This window comes from Otolemur garnettii, unplaced genomic scaffold (assembly GCF_000181295.1).
Source record: "Otolemur garnettii isolate 467f Iridium unplaced genomic scaffold, OtoGar3 scaffold00053, whole genome shotgun sequence".
NCBI classification, from domain to species: Eukaryota; Metazoa; Chordata; class Mammalia; order Primates; family Galagidae; genus Otolemur; species Otolemur garnettii.
The window spans coordinates 11,573,750-11,591,786 of NW_003852448.1; the positions used below are offsets into that span (position 1 = coordinate 11,573,750).

The 18,037-nt window shown below is 36.8% G+C and overlaps 1 protein-coding gene across 2 annotated transcripts in view; it reads right to left on the bottom strand.

Annotated features, from left to right (window-relative positions):
- CNTNAP2 (contactin associated protein like 2) overlaps positions 1 to 18,037 on the bottom strand; it is a 1,940,687-nt gene that overhangs the window by 1,598,261 nt on the left and 324,389 nt on the right. The window lies entirely within an intron of this gene.

Below are 18,037 nucleotides of genomic sequence, written 5' to 3' on the forward strand. Positions count from 1 at the left end.
TATCAAATCTCATGGTGCCTCTTCTCACCAAGTTTTTGGCACATAATAGTGGGTTATTTTCAATACAGCAGTCTCCCCTTATTGGTCAGAGTTATGTTCCAAGATCCCCAGTGGCTCCCTGAAACTGCGTACAGAACTCTACAGTATGTTTTCTGTTTGTTTGTTTTATCTAATAACAGAGACTCTACATAGTGAAAAGCAGACAGGCAGCCTCACAGTGGACAAAGAGATGGTTTATGTCTGAGGCAGAACAGAGCGTCATGGTATGAGAGTTCATCGTGATGCTCAGAATGACCAACGATTTGAAATTACCAATTCTTTATAACTAGAATTTTCCATTAGATATTTTTGGACTGCAGTTGACTATGAGTAGCTGAAAACATGAAAAACAAAACCCTGGATGATGGTGGAGAATTCTGTAGTTTATTTCACCCTCTGAAAAAGAAGATTAAAAACCTACACATACTGTGGTTTTCATTGCAAAGATGACTTGAGGGGGAAATCTCCCTTTTGGGGTATTGTTTGCATTTAACGTATAGCCAGCAAATACTGTCAGAAAAGCAAAGAAGATTAGCAAAGTAAGGAGGATATGGGGAAAAGAGGGTAGATGAGTGACTGGTGGTGTTTTGTTAAGCTACATTTTCACAATGCTTCTACTGTGAAGCATTCCTGAGTATCTGGGGATTTGGTCAGATGATTTTTTGTTTTTCCAGAAGGGATAGTTCCAGAGTCAAGACAAAGTTTAGCTTTGATGGCTGTGACTATAGGCACAGACTGACAAGGAGATGAATTTACATCCCCACCTGTCATGGTGAACTCACCTGCTACATAACCATATATATGAAAATTAAATATTACCACAAAATGCCTATTCCCACCAGACCAAGGACACCTACTATGAAATATTCAGCAAGCTAGAAACTTCTCATGAAGAGAGTACCTTGTACATAACTAAAGTAGACTCTTAAACATTATACTTTTCAGTTAGTAAAGATGGCTATTGGCAGAGCTGGAATGGCTGCCAATTTCCATAGTCTCTGGTCTGAAAATGTGCATACTAGTGTATAAAAAAGAAAAAAAAAAAAAAAATAAAAAGAAAGAGCTAACTTTCCCTTTCATACATGAATGTGTGTACAACCTTAAATTATGTGATTTTTCTTCCCATTAATGATTATGTTGACACACACGCACCTAATTTGTACCTGAGATGGCAAGAAGGCTTTTGAAATTGCTCTGTCTGATACTCTAACCAGAACATAGGCTGCCATGACTCATAATTTTTCCCCCTCATGTTGAAATTGCAAAGGAAATGAGAATTGTCAGATATAAACTGATGCCTAGAAAAAAAATGTGGTGGTGGTAAGATGATTATGATCTACTTCGGCTATCATAGAGATGATCTGAGTTGTCATAAGTGTGTCATGTGTTTATATTTGCATAGTAGTTTAGATACTACCAGTGCAGCAATTTTGCTGACGTGATGAGCTAGGGATCCATAGTAATTAATGGTGTTGCAGTAAACAGAATTGTCCAAAAGTGATCACAGGAGTTCAATGTGGGTTTCCTGGAAAATTCTCACATCACACTTTCCAATTTGGAGGGACTCACCCCAAATTCAGTTTCCCACAATACCAGTGGTTTTCTTGCTCTGGCAATAGGAGATATAAATTCCTAAGGGGCCAAAGATGTATAGGTACTAAGCCTTCAGAAAATCCATATTGCCTACCAGTCAAGAATATCTTTGTTTCTCAAGATTCTAATTTATTCTGATGCTTTCTTTAAAAATAGAGAGAACAACAAAAGAGGAAGGGATGAGCGATGTCACAGAGTGGACCAGAAGCTATCTGGCTTTGCTTTCCCCCAGTGAAAGCCGAAAAGACTTATCTAGGGCCAACATTACAACCACCAACATTACAAATATTAAATAAAATGAAGAACAGAGACTGTGACAACACATGAGGCCAAAGATAAGTCGAACACTGTGAATAGACAGTGAAAGAAATCAATTTCTCTCTCCATGGTGCCTCTCCTCGAAGCCATCAAACACCATGTAGAAAAGTCTTCCCCCAAATCATGCTTTTCACTGGAAACAACTGAGACCAGCATGGATAGCCTGCTTTCTAGCTTCCTGGTTTCTGTTTCAGGAAAACTGTTCTTAAGATTCATGGGTAGCATTCTGAGAGCCTATAGGGAAAAAGAAGCCCGAGGAGAGTTAGAGGCAAACAGTGCAGGTGGGGCTAGTGACTGCAGTGCACAATTCTTAGAGTCTGTTTTATATCTTAGTCAAATCAGGGAAGTGGTTCTGCAGCACGGCACTGCAGGAGGCATGGTCCATGGACACTCTGGTTATGAACCCAGAGGCAGTCTTTGCACAAGACTGTGATAGTCTCCTTGGGACACTCTTCCCCGTCATCTAGGAAAAGCACTCAAACTTTCATAAGTGTCATGGCAAACGTGGGACTAGGGCACTATAAGGTAATTAAAAGGAAAACAAACCAACAAACAAAATTAAAAAAAATAAAAATAAAAAAAAAACATCAGGACTAAAGCAACAGGTAAACTGCACAGAATCCTGAAGCAGATATGCTCTAGAAAGATCAAACCTAGTCAGACAACAAATAAATATAAACATACACATACAAGAAATAACAGCAAACAGAAAATCATGAAGTAAGCTAGGGGTGTCCACCTTATGTTTTCCTTTGCCACACCTGGGAAGAATAAGAATTGTTTTGGGCCCCACATTACATCCATAAACACTAATGTAAGCTGATTAGTAAAAAGAAAAAAGAAAAGGTCTATGCACACTCTTCATGATATCTGATGCCACAGATAAGCAAAACCATCCCCACAAAATCAGCATGTGGGCCACAGGTTAAACCCCCTGCTTACAAGGAGCCAGAGGCCAAGTCTAACAAGATGGCAAAGTGTGAGCTCTCTGATCAAGAATTACAGTTTTGAGATACTCCATAACCACAGAGAAAATAAATTCAGAAATTTACTTAGAGAAATGTAACATAGAGATTGAATTTCTTTTTTTTCCCCCAAAAAGTAGTTAACAGAATTCCTGAAACTAAAAATTACATTGACTGAACTGAAAACTGCCTCAGAGGGCTTCAACAGCAGAATTGATGAATCAGAGGAAAGACTCAGTGATCTTAAAGACAGGTTATTTTAATAAAAGAGGAGAAACATGCAAAAATAATGAAAAGATCTAGAGAATAGCCTGAAAAGAATACATCTAAGAGTCATTTTCCTTCAAAAGGAAATTAAGAAAGAGTAAGGGGTAGAAAGCTTATTCACAGAATAATAAAAGAAAATTTTCCAAATTAGATAAAGGTATAAATAGATACAGAAAGGTTGAAGATCACCAAACATCTTTATCCAAATAAGACTATCCCAATGCAGACTCAGAGAAGATAAAGAGGGGCTCCTAAAAGCAGCAAGAGAAAGAATCAGATAACATATAAACTGTGCTATCCTCCGATTCATCCAGCCGCAGACTTCTCCGTGTAAACCACTAGTGCTGAAGAAAAAAACAGTATCGATAGAAATGACTGCACCCAGCAAATCTCTGCTTTCCTTTCTCAGACAAACAAAAGCTGAGGAAATTTATCACCATCAGAGTGTTTAGAAGAAATACTAAGAGGATTCTTCATTTAAAAAAAAAAAAAAAACTGACGCTAATGTGTAATAAAAATAATCAGAAGGAGTAGAGCTTACTGTTAAAGTACGTGCATGAACTTACTCAGAGCACATCGTAATGCAAGGATGGTGCATCAACCACTCATAGCTTAGTGTTTAATTAGAAAGAAAAGTGTTTTAAAATTATAACTCTAAAATTCTGCTAAGAGATAGGCCATATTAAAAGATATAAATTGAGACAAAAAAAGTCAAAACGTTCAGAGCAGTCTACTTGCTTTACATACTGTGTTCATGTTAACCAGTTTGATGAAAATATTTCAGACTGTATATAGAACCAGCACACTGTACCCCATGACTACATTATTGTACACAGCTATGATTTAAAGAAAGAAAAAATAATAACTTTTAAAAAAAGTTCAGAGCATAGAGATTAAGTGTAGAGTTCTTTAGTATTCTTTCCGTTTCTTTGTGACCAAAGGTAAATTTCCACCTGGTTAAAATTACTTTTTATAACTATAAATTTTTTAATGTAAGCCTCACGGTAACCACAAAACAAAAACTTATAATAAATAGGCAAAATATAAAAAGCAAAGGACTAAGACGTACTAGCAGAAAAAAAATAATCAATAAACCAGAGAAAAATGATAAGGGAAGATATGAGTCACAAAACACCCAGAAAACAAGTCACAGAATGGCAATAGGAAGTCCTAACCCATCCGGGGTGACACTGAACTTACATGGACTCAATTCTCCAGTTAAAATACATAGAGGGGCTGAAAATGTGTATATATTTTAAATTTACTAGATATTGCTTCCAAGAAACTCACTAAACCTATAAGGACACATGTTAAATGAAAAACAAAGGGATAAGGGTTAGAAAAAGATATTCCATACATGGGTAAGCCAAGAAAACAACAACAACAACAAAAAAAAACCAGCTGGGGAAGCTACAAGTACGTCGAACATAATAGACTTCAAGTCAGAAACTATAAAAAAAGACAAAGATGGTCACGATATAATGACAAAAAAGAGTCACTTCAGTAACAAGACACAACATTTGCAAATACTGTATATACACACCCAACACCACAGCACCCACATCCGTAAAGCTAATGTGAATGGCGAGATATAGACTTCAGTACAATTGTGGTAGGGAACTTTAACACCTTACTCACAGTAATCAACAGATTATCCAGACAAAGCATCAGCGAAGAAATACTGGAGTTGAAGAAATATTCTACACTAAATGGCCCTGATGCTTACAGAGCACCTTCCAACTGCTGCTAATAGACATTCTTCTTATCAACACACCAAACATATTCCAGTGAGATCAGATGCTGGACCACATACAAGTCTCAACAAATTCAAAAAAGTCCAAATCACATTAAGTAACTCCTGCGATCGTGATGGAAGCAAAGAAGACATCATTGACGAGACGAACCTTGGACACGGTACAAAGACATGAAAATTAAACAACTAAGTCCTGAACAAACAGCGGATCAATCAATGATAAAATTAAGAAGAAAATTTAAATTAAAGAACAAATGAAAATGGAAACACAACATACGAAAACACCACATAACAAAAGCAGTAGGAGGAGGGACGTTTATCTCGATAAACAGCCACCTTCAGAGGTAGAAATGCTTCAGTCAACATTCTGGGGTCGACATAAATGGTCTGAAAGAGCAAAAGCAAACCAAACCCATTAACAGTAGAAGAGAAGAAATAATACATATCAGAGAACAAAACTGCTACTAAAAATATAACACCTCAAAAGATTTTTAAAAGCCCCCAATTTTTTTTTTCTTTTGGAAAAGAAACAATCACAAAACCTTTAGCTAGACCAAGAAAAAAAGTGAGACCCAAATAAATGAAATCAGAAGTAAAAAAAGACATTACAACTAATAGTACAGAAATACAAAAGATCATTAGAGACAACTGTAAACCAGCTAATTAAGTAAAGAACTTAACCAACCAATTAAGTAAAATTTAAGGAAATGAACAAATTCCTAGACACATATAACTTACCAAAACTGGACCACAAAAAGAATGAAAAATCACAACAGACCAATACAAAGTCAGAGAGTCATTAAGGAAAATGTGGTGTGTGTGTATATGTACATATAAATACGTATCCTCACACACACACCACGGAGTACTACTCAGCCACGAAAAGCAATGCAATAATTTTATTTGCAGCAACTTGAATGGAACTGCAGACCATCACCCTAAGTATCTCAGGAACAGAAAAACAAACACCACATCTTCTCCTAATAAGATAACCAGTGGCTGTGCAGGGGCCCAAATAGGTGTCCAGGACATTGGAAAACAAAAGCAGGGGAGAGTGAACGAGTGAGGAATAAAAACTTATCTTCTGTATACAACAAAGACTATTCTGGTAACAGGCACACCAACAGCCATGACTTCAGCATTACACAATTCACCTATATAATAAAACCCTTGCATCCCCCTAATAGTTTGAAGTTAAAACAAATAAATAGAAATTAAAAAAGGTCATTGCTGTACATTTTTCAGGTTTGATGAAAAGCACATCAAAAAACTCAATAAATTTCAAGTACAATGCAAGGGAATTTCAGAGAAATCCACATATCGACCTCACAGAATCCGAAGACAGGAATGTTAAAAGCAGCAAGAGCAAACGAGACTTCCCTGCAGAACTCTCAACCCAGCAACAGCACAGTCCACAGTGTCCTCGAGTCTACGTGGAACATTCTCCATAAAAGACTGTCTGTTAGGCTGCAAGACCTATCTCAATAAACTTATGATCTCAGTCATGCCAAGTACAGTCTCTGATCACAACTGGATGTAACTAAAACCAGTAAAAGAGGATAATGTGAGACATTTACAAGTAGATCGAAATTATACAACATACTCCTAATTATCCAAACAATAAGACAAAAGGGAAATTATGAAATAATTTTAGATGAATGAGAACAAAAACACATAAAAATTCATGCTACGTAGCTAAGGCAGGGCTGACTGGGAATTTACAACTATCGTCATCCTCGTAGGAAAGAAAGAAGGGCGGAAATCACTAACTTTATTTTGCCATAAGGACCTAGAAAAGGAAGACTAAAGGAATCACAAAGGAAGCAAGAGAAAAGACATAATAAAGACAAGAATGTAAACAAATACCAGTGAGAAAATGGAAACAAAACAGAAAACCCACCAATCCAGAAGGTGTTTCTTTCAAAAAGATTAATAAAATTGATAAACCTTTTCTTGGACAAAAATGTATTAGTTTCCTGTGGCTACTGCAGTGGGTTAGCACAAACTGATTTGCTGAAAGCAAACTGAGACGTCTCTCTCAGAGTTCTGGACACCAGAAGGCTTTAACCAGAAGGTCAGTAAGGCCACCCTCTCTGAACTGTGCGCTCCTGGCCTGTTACCCCTTCCGCTAGCTCCAGGCAGTTCTTGGATGTGGCTGCACTAACTGTGGTCTCTGCTTCCATCCCAGGCTGGTCTTTCCTTCTGCCCTCGTGTCCTCTCTTCCACTGGTCTCAAATCTCCCTCTGCCCTTCACTTATAATTATACATGTCTTTACATTTGGATCTTACTTAGATAACCCTTGACACTGTTTCTCTAGGCTTAGATGTGTTTACATACACAAATACATATCATTGTGTTATAGTTGCCTACAATAGTCAGCACTGTAACATGCACCTGCAGCTTAGGAGAGACAGACGATGTCATACAGCCTGGGTGTGTAGGAGGCTATACTATCTAGGTTTGTGCAAGTGTACTCTATGATGGTTAAAAAGTAACAAAAGTGTCCACATGCGTTTCTCAGAATGCATCACCATTATTAAGCAGCTCATGATTTCACAGCAAGCCACAAGAGTAAAACAGATTTCAAACTGAGGCTTATACATACAGATATGTAGGTCAGAATGACAAAGTATAACTCACGTCAACAAACAGATTAGTCAAAACTGATAAAGTACAGATAATCTATTTAGGATAGAGTATGGAAAAGTCACAGACAACAAGGTTTTATATGGAAGGACGAGTGTTGAGGATTTACATACATAAGATTTCTTTTGAATGCCATGGATACCTCAAAAAATCTGACAAGAAGCATCATATTTCCTGATCTGATATTTCAGCAGATTGCATTTGGCTGGATTTGCACATTAGTGTTTTTGATGGAAAATTAATGTTCTAAGACTTTTCAGTACCACACTTTTGTATCTGTGTTTCTGTGTTATCTTTCCTCTCTAATTTGATACGTGTATTTGAGCCATCCACTGACTTAGAAATCAGTTTTTCCTTTCCTCACAAATTATATAACACAGTGCAGAAGGTCCCTATCTAAATGAACGCTGAACTGAAGGTCCCTATCTAAATGAATTCTGAACTGCAACATTTTTTCTATGCATGCTTACTTACTTATTATTATTTTCCTGACAATGTGCATAAATAAATGAAAAAAGCTAGGCAAAAATGGTTAATGTTATTCCTGAAAGTAAACAGAATTCCAACAAAAATTTCTAAAGTTCTTTTGGATCCAATTCCTACAGTTTAGAAAAAAAGCTTGTAGAGTGTTAAATAATGTGAATTAATTTTTTTAAAATCTTACAACAGGTTTCACAAGATATAGCAAGTCTAGTTTCTAAGCATCATCATCTCTGGTCATTTCAACCAAAATAAAATCTCAAGGAAAACAACAAAATAAAGTGGGGCAGTTTACTGTGCAAGAAATTTTGATGGTTTCCTCTGGGAAGTGATTCAAAAGTCTGCCGGGGGGCCCCACAGATTTCATCCCCATCCCTGAAATCCCGTTGTCTGTGGTGAAAGCCGACTCTTGCTATAATCCCTTCTCATACAATCTTTTCCATCTTTACATTTTCAGATCCTACCTCTTTTAGAAACAGTGCAAATACCAGCTGCTCCAGGAAGCTTTCCAGTATCAACTCCAGATGTCAGTATTTTTTGCTTCTGAATTCACTTAATTCTTTCCCGACTTAGGGAACACATCACTTATTACTTTCTACCTTTAATTCCTTTTACAAACTGTGAGTTCCATTTATCCATTTCTTTAATCCAACAGTAACAACAGTAGTGTGGTACACTGCCTTTAGTGAATAATCAATAAATATACATTTATTTGTTGAATAAATAAAAAAGTAATGCTTGTACCCTCAATGAATCCCAAACAATAAAATAAAAAAAAGATTTGAGCCTAGGCTCTCTAAGAAGAAAAAAAAAAAGAGATAGTAATGCCATTCAGAAGAAGAACTTTAGACAAGTAAGAATTTTGATTCTGGAAAGAAAGTGTAGAATTCACACAGATTATGGGGCCTTTACTTAGGAAGGTGAGTTTGAGTAGATTACTGTGGGGTGTGGTACTAAAAAGTCTAAAGTCAAATTGTTGAGTTCTACAAAAAGGAAAGAGTTGTTTGTTAAAAGAAATAAGAATATTAAGATGAGTCTTATTTTTTAATAAATGGTAAATTTTACATTTCAAATTGGAGCAGACATTACCTTCACTCTTGATAAAAGGTATTATACAAGCTATAGATAAACTACGTTTTACTCAGAAAATTAATGAAATCCTGAAATAAAGAAGAAATTTAACTAAAATCTATTTTTTTAATTTCAGATTTTTCATCAATAGATACAACTTTAACCAGAATTTAGAAATAGAGGAGATAAAATACAAAGTTATGAGGCAAGATGCAAAAAGTGTCCGAAGTGGCAAGGAGGTACAATTACAAGAGAAAGAGCAGGAAGTCAGACATCCATTCACCCTGAGCCTTGGTTTTCTCAGCTGTGCCATGAACACATAAACCTGCCTCACCGGATTGCTGAGAAGAAAAAGGGTGATGCATTTACAATGCACCTGGTACATGCTAGCTGTTCCCCAAAGGTCAACACCCACTATGCAACTCAAATGGGAAGCTTCTGAAAGCCCCCTTCAGAAAGGTGAGTGGCATTAGCTGATTACATCTCAAGTATTGAGGATGTTTTCTCTTCTCTCCATCCACGCCAGCATCTGCAAATTCAGGATTTTCCATGTGGATTAATCTAACTATAGTTAGGCGATGTCTCAGAATGGTTTTGACTTACATTTCTCTGATCCTTAGGGATCATGAGCTAATACAATCTCTATGGAAAGAAGTATGGAGAATTCTCAGAGAACTACAAGTTGACATTCCATTTGATCCTGCAATCCCCTTTCTAGGTATCTACCTAGAAGAAAAAACAAATCCTTTTACCACAAGGATATTAGCACTAGAATGTTTATTGAAGCTCAATTCATAATTACCAAGACATAGAAGGACCCAAGTGCCCCAAACCCACGAGTGGACTAACTGTGGCATGTGTATATACCATGAAGTACTAGTCAGCTGCAAGAAGAGATGGAGACTTGTCTATCTTTGGTGTTTACCTGGATGGAGTTGAGACACATTCTTCTTGGTAAAGTATCTTAAGAATGGGGAATAAAAAGTATCCAGCATACTTAATACTAATATGAAACCAATATCTAAACAAGTATAAGCCCACACAAAAGAAAAACATGAGTATAGTCTAGACAGGGGGAAAGACAGGAGGAGGAGGAGATAAGAGGCAGAGGAGGAAGGGTGATTGTGGGATCTCACCTAATGTGCAGTGTGAGGGCTTTAGCACGCCCCCTCCAGGTGAAGGGCTGAACTGCAACTTTCCCTTGGAAACGAAAACAATGCAACATAAACATTTGTATCCTCATATGAATCTGAAATTTTAAAATAAAGGTGTTCTCTATTCTGATGACACATCTCTACAGGGTTAAACATAACATAGGTTTACTCCATTTTTGTTATCTCTGAATGGCTAATATGCTCATTTGGCTATTATTTTCAAATGTCATCTTCTAACAGATGTTCAACAGCATGAAATGCATGATAAAATCTGTGAAGTCCCTGGTAGACATGGGTTTCATCTTTGATCTTGATATGGGAAAAAGAAAGTTTTTGAGGATGAAGTAAATGGAAATCAGGCAGGCATCAACCTCTGGACAGCTTGCCAGATCCTCGGAAGACAGACCATTCTGGAAAGATCTCCCAGGATATCTTACATTGTTTCATTTCTGGCTTGCAGAATTAATTTCTGTTAGTATTTTCTAGTTAATTATACTTTTAACTTTTATTCTAATATCAATAGTCCCCCTTTAAAACCTTCCCTAATCACTAAATGGAAATGGAGTCACTCTTCTTAGTAGCCATAAACCAGAAAGGATTAAAATCAATGTTTTTACCATCATCTGGTAAACAGGTGGATGTCTTTTAAATAGCCAATTGTTACGTCTCAAGGGATTGACTATGTAAATGCAAGTCTTCATGGATCTGTACCTATGTCTGTGTACACTGCCATCTTTCAAAAAAGTCATAGTACCATGACCGTCTAAGCTGAGAGCCAGGGCTAGAGACCATCCAGGCTTAGGAGACTTGGCGCATCACTGGAGAAGGCTCATTGCTCTGCACCTCACCCAGATCAGGAGGTCACTTGGAGACATTAGGGCAGTGAAGAGTTGTGGGGATGTTTCATTCAATGCAGTGCCCACTCTTTCTTGCCACCCTCCATCAAGACACATGTGCTTCTCCTCTTCAGAGCCGGCAATCACGGCCTGTGCTGGGAAAGGCGACTCATCACACACTCCTTCCTAGCACAGACCTCACAACTTCACTGTGCAGATCTTTGCTGTTCATTCCCCTCCTCTCTGATCTTCTTTTGAAACACCAGCAAGGTGTATATTGTGGTCCACTTTTTAAGAAGGTGACTTGGTCTTATTATTCGCACCCATTAAGTCTTGGTTTCCTTCCTGTGTCTTTATCCTTCTGTCTTACCCTTTTTCTTTTCTTTTCTTTTCCTTTTTCCTTTCCTTTTTTTTTTTTTTTTTTTTGAGTCAGAGTCTCACTATGTCACCCTGGGTAGAGTGCCGTGGCATCACAGCTCACAGCAACCTCAAACTCTTGGGCTTAAGTGATTCTCTTACCTAAGCCTCCCAAGTAGCTGGGACTACAGGTGCCCACCACAATGCCCCACTATCTTTTGTCGTTGTTGCAGTTGTCATTGTTGTTTGGGAGGCCCAGGCTGGGCTTGAACCCTCCAGTCCCAGTGTATGTGGCCGGTGCTCTAGCCACTGAGCTAAAGGCGCTGAGCCTTCCTTACCCTTTTTTATAATTTCTACACTGTGATCTATACTATTGCACGACTAAGTACTTGTTCCTGGAATGCAGCTGGAAATAACATCAACAATTTTTTTTTAATCCTCCATTCAATCTCAGAAAAACAAGTATACATTTGTCTCTGTGTTATGCTTTTCCTTGGAAATACTCACTATACAAAGGTAAAAATGCTTCGAGCTTAAAGCTTTTCCCAAAGCAAAACAGTTTGACACATTAGAGGCGGCAGTGATCTTCCGTATTATTCTGCATATCTCATTGTTTTGCAAGGAGGGAAACCAAGAACAAGGAGATAAAAGTGATTCCCCTAAAGTCATGAAGTAACTGTCAGAGGCGAGGCCTCTGCCCAATTCCACGGACTGAATCAGACTCACTTTCCCTCACATCAGTGCTGCTCCTGAGTTTTTATCGTCTCAGCTGGGACAAATCTTAATTAGAAACAAACACACAAATATGTAATGTATGCCTTACTCAAATCAAAAGGGGAAGAGAATAAAGGGTTATTTCAAGAAAGTTGCTCTTTTTTTAGTTCTCTAAGTGTTCTCCAGATGTCTTTCCAAAAGGAACAAATTAACTTGCATTCCCACCAGCAGTGTAGAAGTGTTCCCCTTTCTCCACATCCACACCAACATCAGACCTGTGATTTGATCCTGCAATTCCATTATTAGGTATATATCTAGAAGATCAAAAATCACATTACATCAAAGATATTTGTATCAGAATGTTTCTTGCAGCCCAATTCATAATTGCTAGGTCATGGAAGAAGTCCAAGTGCCCATCGACCCATTAATGGGTTAATAAATTGTGGTATATGTACACCATGGAATACTACTCAGCCCTAAAGAAAGATGGAGACTTTACCTCCTTCATGTTTACATGGATGGAATTAGAAAATGTTCTTCTTAGCAAAGTATCTCAGGAATGGAAGAAAAAGTATCCAATGTACACAGCCCAATTTTGAAACTAATTCATAGTTTTCATAGGAATGTTATAACCTAATTATAGCCTTAGAATATGGGAAGGGGAGTGGGAGAGGGCAGGCGGGGGGGTGGATGGGGGGAGGGAGGGTGATTGGTGGGGTCACCTCTATGGTTTATCCTACAAGGGTACAAATGAATCTTTCTAAAAGCAGAGTATGAATATCTTAGCTCAATAACTAAGAAAATGACACGAAGCCTATGTTAACCAGTTTGATGAAAGTATTTCAAGATGTGTATGAAAACGCCACACTGTACCCCATGATTGCATTAATGTACACAGTTATGCTATAAGAAATAATAAAGGAAATTTGAATGGGGGGGGAGAAAGAAAGCTGCTCTTTCCATTAGATCCAGAGACAAGTCAAACACAGGAAAATGTCATTGTAACAAGGGTCCCAGAGGAGCTGGCTCTTCCCAACCACGTCTCATGCTTACCACAGATCTGAAAACTTCAGTCATAATTTTATCAAGAGATGCTCTATTCTGTGTTGCCCAAAGCATCTCCTTCAATTTAGTCACTTATAAAACTCTATGGCTTCTAGAACAGATGATAAGTTGATTTCATCCTCTGGTAGTTGGGAATCACTAATCTTGTTTACTTTTCTCTGTGTCCTATATGCAGTTGGTGAATGCACACAGAGACATACGCTAGATTTTGAACAAATTCCTAAGTGTGAGATGAATTACCTTCACAACATAGCTCATCTAATTATTTTTGAGTGAGAAATAAAAAAAATTAATCAAATTGTCAGTTCAGTCAATGTATTATATTTAAAAGCATCATATCTTTTAAAGGAGACACACTTAAATACAAAGTAAGATAAATGCATTACAGTGTAACAATTAAGTAGGAATCCCTCGAGATCGCCAGTCTGGTTAATGGCCACATTTATTTCAATCAGTACAAATGAATCTATAGCGGGCATGTACATATCACAGAGTCCTGTCTGTTCCCGTTGTCCGTTACTTGCATTTCCAATTCCAGCCTCGTCCTGTCCTGGTGATAGGGCATTGACTCTAGTTCACTACATTAAAAATATCACAAGAGAATATTTGGTAATGGAGTTTTGAAGATGATATTCTTTATACTCTCAGGGAAACTATTTCTACTTCTTGAAAATTATTGTTATTTACCATTTACACATTTTCTAGGACCTTACTGTATGTGAAGCATTTTTCTTCAGATGATATTATTTAACTTAAGTTGCCTTGTTCTGTATTGAAATACTTGGTGAATTCTGTAAATAAATTTTGACAGAGTTTTTCAAGAGACTAGATATCTTCACTTTATACTCTCTTCCTTTTCTCAATAAAAACCTTGTAGAATTGTCTGTTTTTAGTGGAAACTCACCCAGAGATGATGGATAATCTGAGATTGTAGGTGAGAAGACACGGGGAACCTTCCAAGGTTACATAACCACTTCTTACAACTCTTGCTCAGGATAGATTTTGTTGACTTGGCTTATTTCTGAGATTAGAAACATGCTATTTATTTTCTAATTATTTTTTCCACTTACTTTCTTTCATCTCTTTATATAAATTCCTTCTAGATCACCCAAGACAACACTGCCTACATAGCAACAACAGAAATACAAACACACGCTTTATCAAAACACATCACATTTTGTTTTATAAAGTCTTTAAGGTCACTTAAGACAGGACACAAATATGTCTCCAACACATTTTATTTATTTTAGAGAGTCACCCCTGTGGAACTTCTCTCCAGAATAATTCATTTTCCAAGTTTTTTGAATCCATACTTGCCAGAAATAATAAAAATGGAGCATCTATCAAAACTAGATTTGACATCATTGAACAAAACACAGATAACTTCTTTTCTGTTGCTAAAATCAATTTGACTTATTCTTGTGTATAAACAGAAGCATATATGTATTAAAAAAGCCTTATGTTCAAGATTTATCTCAAACAGAGTCTAAGACAAGAAAAGTAAGTTACAAAATGTGTCCTTCCTTTTACTACTTTATTTATAAGGGTTATTATTTAAATATATCTGCCTGGATTATAGACTTATTATCATAACAATGCGCTTATTATCATAACAACTCAATACGCTTGAGTTTGGTTTACTCAAGCATTCATTATATCACAAATTGCATTTTGTTTTGTTTATTTAGTAGCAGTGAAGACCTACGAAATATTTGTAACCACTTCAAATAAAACCTCAGACTACATAGTTAGTAACAGTGTATCCTATTTGGGATTTTTGTTTAAGTAGTAGTTTATAATTGCTTTTACCACAGGATGGGAGTTGTGGGGAAGGGGAAATGGGTTACTTATGTAAGATGTTGTCTATGTTAATTTGCCCCTATAATAAATATTTTACTATACGTATGTATCCTGTCACATCACATTGTTTGTTACACAACTTAAATATAATAATAAAATGAATTTCAAACAAAACAACCCCTCCCCCCAAAAAACCTCAGGAAAATGAGGCAAACATGAGCTTTAATGTACATTCATCTGTGCGCAGAGGATGAATGGCTGCATGGATTCATCTTTAGAGGTCTTACAAGAATTCTGCTCAAAGAGTTAGCTTCACACCTGTTTAAGAAAGATGTGAAAGATTTCTAAATTGATGTTTACAATAAACGGCTTACATGAAGAACCAAAGAAATAAGGTCAAACTCCAGATTTTGTAAAAGGGTGGAATAATTTATGATGTCTAACTTAAAAAATTTCCCACAGACATTCTTCTGAGCAATATCAATGTGAGGATGGCCAAGGGATATTGGTTTGTCAATTCTGTTTTTATATTGTGGACATCATGTGAGTTATTTATTTCCTTCCTTCCTTCCTTCCTTCCTTCCTTCCTTCGTTCCTTCCCTCCTTCCTTCCTTCCTCTCTCCCTCCTTCCCTTCCTCCCTTTCTTCCTTCCTTCCCACCATCCTCTCCTCTCTCTCTCTCTGTCTATCCCCACCCACCCCCCCATAGTTGGTCTTCTTAAACCATCCCAATCAACAACAGTGGACCACTGTGTTGTGCAAAGATGAAAACTAGCAAAATACCTTTGTTCTGAGTTGAGGCTGGTTAGTGGAATTCCAATCAGTATGCTTTTAAAGACATTGTGTTTCTTACTTAGGTACAGAAAACCAGAGCAGTTTACCCTTCAGAGAACCCTCTGAAAATGGAGGGAAAGAAAGGCAGTCCACCATTCCTAGTCTCCTACTGGCCACTGCCATTTTTGTATCTTCCTATCTTTAGATTAAGTATCTAGACTCTGTCTCAGCATTAATCTGTGTGTGCTTGGACAGAACATTCCCCCAATAGACACGTAATAAAAGAAGATACCCACCTTTTTCTGAAAATTGTAAGAAATTTTGCTTTAGGAAGTAGGTTGAGTACGAATGCAAAATTTCTAATTCATGACATGACATTATCCTATATTTACCACCTTCATATCCATGGTGAAGAAGCATTAGTTTCTGAATTCACCCGAGATTCCCTTGGTGGCTTGGAGTTTCTTACTGGGAGGAAGGTGCTGACAGGTGCCTGGCTTCCCCTCCAGGGACCCTCTCTGATTACTGACGCCAATGAACCTTTCATGGGCATCCCTCATATCAGTCACTATTTATCCTATGGGAAGTTCAGTCTCTTAGGACTGAAGCTCAGATATGAATTCTAAAACACTCTATCTGGGTTGAAGAAGCCCCCATGAGGAAAAATAAATAAAAATATATTAATAAATATATTAATGGAAATGAAACATATGTTCTGATTTCACCTTACATTAGGATCATTTTTTTCCTAAAAGAAAAAGAAAAAAATAATGATCTACCGCCCATGAGCATTGTTATGTAACAGAACCCAATTGTCCAAATTTCACTTAGGTGTGGGTTAAAAGAAGCTACCACCAGATTCCAGTCCGTGACGGAATTCCAGGCACTGAATGCCACTGAAGGCCTCTCACATACATACAAAATCCCTGAAGTTGTACACTGAGAATGTAATTTCCTATAAAGATCTTATAATCTCTCTTCTTCTGGTTGTTTGGAGGTATTTTTGTTTTGTTTTGTTTTTGCTTTGCACAATTCCTTATGCTACTATTCATGTAACCCACACTGTGGGAACAGTAACACGGAGAGACATTTTAAATAACATGGAGAGAAATTAAAAAGCCTATTTGGAGATAAATGTCTAAACATGCTCATCCCATATTTTCCCACTGGGATAATGACATAATTGGCTCAGATTTTAGACAGTTAAGTCACCAGTACAGAATGAGAAAAAAAATTATTGTTGAATATCCATCCTCATTTTAAAGTGGATACTGGGTCCAGCAAGGTAAATAAACAACTTAAAATTCCATAGTGACTTTAATAATTTAAAGGGAATTCTAAAAATACAAACCTAAAGGGATCATTTATGTATTGAAATATTTAAATGACATTTCAAGTGCAAACACTCTTTTATTTTGTTATTTTTCTATTGTATCATCAAGAAATTTACTTATTGCAGGGGAAATTTTTAACTGAATTCTTCATTTAAATGTCTCACTGAGTTTTGTTTTTTTTTTACATCTGTTTCATCATCAAAAAATTATTATTCTTTCTTTAAAAATTAAGTGTCAATAAGTCATATTTTAGCCACTATCTCTAAACTTTGCCCTGTAACACCTCATATTTCCCTTCTGTGAGTTTTTTTAGCGCTAACCACTGCTTATCACAGTGTATATTTTTCTTTTTTAGCTTTTGCAGAGCCATTTTTACTACTCTAGAATATAAGCTTCATGAGATAAACAGATTCACATTGTTCCCTGCTGTGTGGTTCCCAAGTGCTTAAAACAATGCCTAAAATATGGTAAAAGTTCAGTGAATATTTGCTGAATGAAAAAAGTAATGATTATCGAAATCTATTGGGTGTTACACAGAGTTCTGATACAAAAATGAAGTAACAATTATTTTCATCCTGTAGCATTTCACAAACACTGTACACATTACTATACGTACCAAAGAAAGAGCAGTAAAAATAATTGTTGACTTTTTGTTAGACAAGTTAAAAAATGAATTATTTTGTTCATTATGGCCCTGTTTGTCTTTCAATTTAATTTCCTATTTTTTCCAACTGAATCTTTAATATAATCAAGAAAGAAAGAAGATCCTGAAGGTTATGAGGAGATGCTAAAGAGATTTGAGCGAAGAATTACTCAAGGAGGAACCCAAATCAAAATGCAGATATGAAGAAATGGTCTCAAAGCTACGGAG